Source organism: Dysidea avara, chromosome 4, assembly GCF_963678975.1.
Source record: "Dysidea avara chromosome 4, odDysAvar1.4, whole genome shotgun sequence".
NCBI lineage: Eukaryota > Metazoa > Porifera > Demospongiae > Dictyoceratida > Dysideidae > Dysidea > Dysidea avara.
Genome location: NC_089275.1, coordinates 24067278 through 24075198, shown reverse-complemented (window position 1 = coordinate 24075198; position 7921 = coordinate 24067278). Strand labels below are relative to the sequence as shown.

General features: G+C 37.8%; 1 long non-coding RNA gene across 1 annotated transcript; it reads right to left on the bottom strand.

Moving 5' to 3' along the window:
- Nucleotides 1-1320: 1320 nt before the first annotated feature.
- LOC136253225 (uncharacterized) lies at nt 1321-7222 on the bottom strand. The gene is made up of 3 exons (XR_010700012.1): nt 7104-7222; nt 1412-1478; nt 1321-1358 (listed from the first exon to the last, which is right to left on the bottom strand). It is a non-coding gene; the product is annotated as an uncharacterized lncRNA (long non-coding RNA).
- Between the last annotated feature and the right edge of the window lie 699 nt (nt 7223-7921).

Genomic DNA, 7921 nt, shown 5'->3' with positions numbered 1-7921 from the left:
TAACTGGTATATTTTACACCCAGTAGATGAAACAATTGTAGATTTATACCTGATAGAGAAAGAAATCATTGAGGATCAGACATTTCAGAGTCTTTAGTGGTACCACACTCATGAGTAATTCACAAAGCAGACAAGAGTTCACCGAAAATTCCTTTTAGCAGCGGTGAATAAATGTTGGTCGATTTATATGATTGTTATTAGAGACCTGCTCACTGTTTAGGTAAGAATTTCGTGAAATGCATGAAATTCCACTGTAATATGGTATGCATAGACAAAAGTGTGGTATATATACTGTATAGCTGGTTAATTTCGAAGGGTTTTTTATTTTTGAATGTTTCAAAGAGGCCCTTCTCTTTGAAAATAAACACTCAAGTCCTGTTGTTTTTCGAAAATAAATTTCCTCAAGTAAAAATAACGTGCTTTCACATGATCAAACAACGTGTATTCGCTTGTTACAAGTTTAAACTCAGTATTATTAATAGTAGTTGAACAGTATCATTATTGCATCAATAGCCAGCAAACTATCTAGAATGGCCATTGTTGGAAATCCATGCCGTCTGCTGCTGTACCCTGATTGATCCAATTGCCTCTCTAGTGGCTGCAAACCACTCCACTTATAACTCAGTCTTCTTCCAGTGTGTAAGTGGGGATTACTCCATCCTCGGTTCCACCAGTAAGGCGAGCACATGCAGACTCTACGTGATTTTGTAATTTGTGACATGAATTTCTATTTGCTTGAAATCCACCTGTACTTCGAAATATGCATTCTTCGAAATTAAAACCTTCCAAATTCAGATTTTACTGCTCCTATGAAAATAAATAACCAGCTATACGGTACCACTTTGATCACCACAGGTTTAGCATATAAATATCAATACAGTAGCACTGCTAACAGAGCTCAGGAATGCATTAATGAGAAACAGAGATAGAGTATTAAACATATGCTCTCCTAGGATATATTTTGATATTCTACCTCCATTTCTTGTCAATGCATTTCAGACTTCCCAGAAATCACCAGATTCCTTTGATGAAATTTTGCTCATCTCTGCATGCTGACAGGCAGAGATGTGCAAAATGGGCTTTAGTTTTGTGAATAATGTGGGTAGGTGACAGAAATAATTCACGCTTTATATTTTACCTTAACAATTGCAACTGATCACATAATGGTGGCATGCTGTATTTATATCATCCATGGTAATCTAGAAGAAAAAAAGAAACAAACAACAGTATACACTGCTACTATTCTAAGTAGTTCACTTGGAAACTGCAGCAAGTAGTATTCATATTACAACACCTAATTGACTTACATTGTTGAAGTGGCTACACTGTCCGGCCATTGTTTCACATTCATAATTAACCTAGAAAGTTGATAAAATACAAAATGTAAAGTGTAAAGTGTAGTTTAAATTACCTTAGTATAGTTAGAGGTAATGAATTATCATGGTGGTTCTCAGGGAAATTCCAAATATTTTACAGTTCTAGAAATAGATAAAAATAAACTGTAACATTTAGTATTACGCAATAATATAATGGCTGTCACTAAACATTGTACATCAAAACATGCCATCATGGAAGAGTTGTATAATGTGTCAAAGCACTTTGTATTTAGCAGGTGTTAACCACAAAATGTAAATTACTGAAGTGTTCAGCATTAAAATGGTTACATAAATAAACAACACAACTAGATTTTTTGCCACCGCAAACTTCAAAGTCTGCTGAAATAACCACAATACTAGTAGTGCTGCATCACTGGTATAAACAGGTTAAGATTATGTGTGTAACTGCAAAATAAACTGGTATATACGCCAACTATTGGAGTGTTATATACTAAGAGGATAGCTATGACTTGCGCTGTACCATGGAATACAGCTATTATGAATGGCTGTAAATGTTTGACTGAAACCACTCGGGTTATATAGCGTCAATAACAAAATGTGACCTAATTTTAGAAATCCGTTGATATCCGCACAATTTTCAAAATGGACTTATTTGTTCCATGTTTTCTACAGGGACAGAGGAATGGACTAGCTAAGTTTCAGCTTCACAAGTTAAGCAGCGGTAGAAATACAGCACTAGGCAGCTGGACGAGCAGATAAATTGATATGTACAGAAGCTATCGAGAAAAGAATCTACAGGTGCTTACATAAACCATCATAACTTAATGATAAAACGATGTATGGAATTGGATCTTTGGTCATTGTGTTCACCATGAATTTGTGCATCCACCAAGGTATAGTTTTTTCCCAGGCATGCTTCTGTGTTCGAGAAGGAAGGAAAATTCACTGAAAAACAATTGTTGGTAAATTCTTTCATCACCGCAATGTAAACAAACGTCTGTAACTTTGAAATCCTTTCGTGTATGGAGATCAAACAAAGATTTTTGTACTCCCTATGAACAGGCGAACATGATGATGCCATCCATTGGAGGCTTAATTCGCCCACCAGCAAGGCAATAAAAACTTGCATAATTTTTTTCTGGAGCTTGCATTTTTTACCCATAGTTTTTAAATGTGTTTTATTACAAAATGTAGTTTAAATACCTTTAGACAAAGTTAATGTTGAAGTCGACAGCTGCCACCAAGGACGCGAGACAATATTTGGAGTAATAGGGTTAAGAACACTAGCGCATGTGCAGTAACACGTGACAACAGTCAGTTGTATTTTGAGTGGCAATCAAGTGCAACCCTCCTCTCCCATTCCCCAATATACAAATGCTGACCTAGTGGTCACTGATGCTCACCACTATCTGTAGTTTCACTGATAATATTACCACATACTAACAAATAAATAAACGTGCACCAGATATTGAGGTGACATTAATTGCTGCAGTACTTTATTGCTTGCACGTATAGTCACAGTGCACTGTTAAGGCATATAATTTTAATGATGTATGCTGCATTTTTATTATCAGTTGCTGTTGTTGTATCGTATCATTAGTCCAAGGCAGGCGAATCAAATTATGCTGTTATTCTACATGGGAACGTTGACAGGCAATACTTCTATTGGCCTTTGTCAGCTCCCCAGAGACATGGGAGTGCCCGGAATTCAGCTCTGTCATGGGTCAATATCGACTCCTCAAAAACGTGGGAATGCCTGGCATTCAACCCTGTCATGGGTCAATGTCAACTCCTCAATAGACATGGGAGTGCCTGGCATTCGACTCTGTCATGGGTCAATGTCAACTCCTCAAAAACGTGGGAGTGCCTGGCATTCAACCCTGCCATGGGTCAATGTCAACTCCTCAATAGACGTGGGAGTGCCTGACATTCGACTCTGTCATGGGTCAATGTCAACTCCTCCAGAACATGGGAGTGCCTGGCAGTTGACTCGGTCATGGGTCGATGTTAACTCCTCCAGCATACGGGAGTGCCTGGTTTCCATGCCAACTCCCTCAAGAGGAGTGGAGACACACTGCTCAGTCATAGACTAGTTAGTGTCAGCTCCTTGTTTCGAGGAATGTAACATGCTGCTCTCCAGCAACTGTTGCCCCTCATCTTTGAAGCAGAGCAATAAAAAAAATTAACTCTGGTTGCTTATGCAGCATCTCCATTCCTGATAGAAGGAATGTGATTGTACCTGGTCTCTAGGATGGTTGCCACCAGTGTTAAGTCAGGATCTGTTTATTGCTGGAAGGCATTTGGAGCATAGAATACCTCGAGCACCAAATTCCTTCTCTACCCAAGTATCGGCTCACTGGAAATAGAGAAATAATATAAGACCCCTGTAGGCCAATAAGCAAACTAAAATAGTTTTATTAGGACAGAACAAAATATTTTGACCCAGTGTGGCAACCGGGACTGGGTACATTTACCAAACCACCGGGAGGCAAGTACCGAAGGAGCTAATGTTTCTGCCCAAGATATGTTCAAGGTTAGTTGAGTACAAAACATTAAAGTACTATTATACGGTTTTCCAAAATTCAGTCACAAATACACTATTGTATACAATCACCACTTTTAACAAATACATCCTAGGAATGGCTAATCACTTTGGCAAGTTCACCCCTAATTCTGCTGACACCATTGAAAGCAATTATCTGTTAGCTTAGGAGATTCAAGTCTTAATTAACAGACAGCTAAAGTAGTAATTACACGCTCAGTGCCTCTAGAGGTTGGTATCTGTTTTTACAACATTTGGCACAGTTGTGCACTATATTGTCTGCCAATTGATGATACTATACTGACTCCTGAGCTCTCTGACAAACTTCTGTGTCCCATAAATTAGTGGGCACTGTGTAATTAATCAAGGACATCCAAAGGATGCTGGAATGACTATTCTGATTCATCTGTAGATCTGAAAAAAGGCAGTTTAGCCATCAGTTTACTAGCAACATTAACAATGCTTGGTAAAGAAGCTGGAGTTCATTCTGAAGGATTGTATTTGTGGCAGTAGATATCTGATGGTTTTGAAGCTTCCAGAAAATTAGGTGTAAAGATATATAATCAAAACTTATTGCAGGTGAGGTAACTTGTGTGTTACAATGATCAAATTCCCAGGTATCAGCCAAAACTTCTCTTCAGATTCTTCTGAGTTAGAGACATATCAAAACATGCTATTGGGATTTGCAAAATCAAATTTACAGCCAGTAATCATTTTATCAGCAATATTGTACATTACCAGTGTCCTTTGTTTGTTTTCTGCCCTTAGGTCATGAAATGGACTGAAAGGTCTCAGGATGGATTGATCACTTTTTCAATTTCTCCAATACAAACTCCCTACATTTTACATCATTCTGTATTTTCAATAATCGCAAGCACTAGACATGATCAAATACAACTGAATTGCTCTATCTGATTCCTCCCAAACAAAATTTGTAATCACCATGGTAACGACATGATGCCACGATTTAATTAGAATGCGAAATTCGTGATTTGCTCTCCAATGGATTTTGTATTGTGTAAGTTGCATCGTTTGTTGTAAATTTGCAACCTGTAAACACTTTAGCTTCGACTATATTTTGTTATCATCGATTGAGGAGTGTTGTGCGTGTGTAATGGTGGTCGAACAATTTTGATACCACCTTCAGAACCAGAGTTATGATGAATAATGTAACTTAAACTAACTTACCTCCATCATCAACAGCGATCCAACATACCACATCTATTTTGTCAGGCATGACAGTGTCAATCATTAGAATGCATTATGATTCATTAGAATCCAAACCCAACTGTTGGGAAGTGCTAAAAGCTGGAACGGAATGGAACAAGACACATGCCAAGTTAATAAATCATTTTTTGCAGATTGTACACTGTTTCTTAATTACTATCACAAAGTGAACTGGAGTTATTTTCTTCTACTGTATAGGCATGCTAGAAATCGCTTGTTTGAAGTTTTTATTTAATTCCCTGCAATCACCTACACTGAAAAACTATCATTTAACCTACTAAACTATTATTTTGTAAGCACGTACTGCAAGCATATGACTCACAGTCTCTCATAAATTGTTGCCAATGCTAGCAGACATCAGAAAACCATACTCACTGTTAATTACTAAAGACTTGGACACAACTATAACATGAAAGTGCTACAGTAGTTTACCTTTTAGAATGATACTTGTAATTCCACATCAGGATTACAGAATTTGATGGATTGGTAAGAACACAATGTCACATGGTGAACATTAAATAGAAACTCCAATAGCACGATCTCTAGCACGCCTATACATAGAAGGAAACAAACTATAGCATAGTTCTAGTTGCTATGTGGCAGTTTGAAAAGGTACAAAATCTGTTCATCCCAATTGGTTCCATTCTGTTCCATATATGTTCCAGCTTTTAGCACTACCCCAAACAGCTAGCCAATATGCATGGGTTTCTTCTCATCATGTAACAAGTAATCCAAACTTCCCTGATCAAATGAAGAGACAGACAGGGCTGTGTGAATGGTAAAGAGCCAATGATGCTTATCAACTTTTACTGTTAACAGATTTGAATGGTCTGGGACCTTGATGGAGCTCTGGCCAACCTGGAGATGGCTGTATGCATGTAGCTGGACAGCTCCGTGGTGTTGAATAAAGACCTGTACTATAAATGTCTTTTCATTTAGCTAGCTTTGAGACCTAAATAGCCCACAATTTGGCATATTTTATCCCTAAGCTTTCTCTTTCATTTAGTAGATAATCTCTCACACTTCCCTCCATCCCTGTCCACCGCCCCTATTGAATTAACAAATGACGGAATCTTTAAAATGTCAACATCATATAGTATGGTAGTACTGTATTATCATGCAGTCTTGGGCTTTCTTTCCCTTCAAATTCACCTGAATAACAGCCTCAGTTTTCCTTCAAAACAGCTTGGCAGCACTTTTGGTCAAACATAATTAAGTCCAAAAATGCATTCAGAGCAACCTTCCAACAAGTACTTCAGAAGTCTCTTTTCTTAGTATTTAACTTCACCCAAGCATAACTTGACAACGCATAAAGCTACGGGCTTGAGCTTTTCACTGTTTGATGTTGTTTTGTCCCGAGATGTGTGCTTTTTCTAACTGAACATGTATTGTGTACTTACCTTAGTCCTCCTTTGTATTTCAATTCTTTTGCTGACAATGTCAATTCGCAGTATTGTAATACAGCTTTGCTGTGGCTGTGGTGGTAGCTATTACTCATATCACTCATATTTTCTGTAGTGATTGCAGAGACACTTCTTGTACTGTTCATTATTTGTATCATTGTCTGATGGGAAAAACATAGATATCACACTGGGGTATGTGTTCAGATGCACAATTACAGCATGCCTGGAGCCATTCTTTCTTTTGATGTGGTATGCACAGGTTCATTAGTCAGTTATAAAAAGTAAACAAACAGGAAGAAGTAAAATTTTTAAGTTGGAATAGGGATCAAAGAATAAAAAAAAAGTGAAACTAGGAATATCAAAACAAGAGAAGTTGTCTATACCTGCAGATACACAACTTATGGACTATTCTTTGATCCGTAATCCAACTTAAAATTTCCAAGTATATACATAATTAAACAATAAACACATGTATCTAGGGTGTGATTTAAATGTGAAGGTAGTGGCATTATATTCTTCTGCCCTTTGGCATATATTTGTCTAACATATTTAGGATACATATATGGCTCATGTGAAGGCAGGCCTATACTATACCTTGTGTAGTAGATAAACATTGCAATTCCAATCTGTTATTTGGAATAGTGGCTGCACTCTCTGGTCTGGCCCTGCAATCTTTTATGCAGTAGTGGCCAATTCCTTGGCTGGCACTACACTGTATCAGTAGATGTGACCTGTAACAGAATAAAAGTTGGTACACACCACTGAAGGAAAAAGCATTGCAAGACTGGAACATCTTGCAGGAAATTGCACACAAGTAAGATATTATAGGCGCACGTCATTTTTGGGGGGTCCCAGTATTAATATTGCTTAGAAAATGGTGGTATGTTAGCAATGCTTTGAAGTTCAATTAAAATAGAAGCTTCTATATCACAAAGAGACTCCAACACAAGTCTCTTAGTACTAAATGCTAAGAAACTCGGTGGTTGATCATGTGCTAGTTGATCAGTTATCACTATGAACTAGTTCCTTGCTAGATTAAAGACTAAGTACATGTCCTTCACCACCTATACTAGTGAGTTAACTTGGGTGGAGTGCCAAGGCCAGGTATTGGTGCTTTATACTTTGCTAGAAAATGGACTGCCATCGTTGCCACGACACGACAAGCACCATTACAGTAATGCTACTTCCACATTGTCAAGACAAATATATAGCTCATGTAATGGCAGGCTTATACAATACCTTGTGTAGTAGATGAACATTATATTGGTAGCATCCCCTTTAAATAATCTATCATGTGGTATAGTGGCTACACTCTCTGCATGGTGGCAGGTTGAATAATAGTGGCCGGGACTAACTCTCCACTATACCAAGAGTCCATAATATTATGGACTCTTGACTATACTGTATCAGTA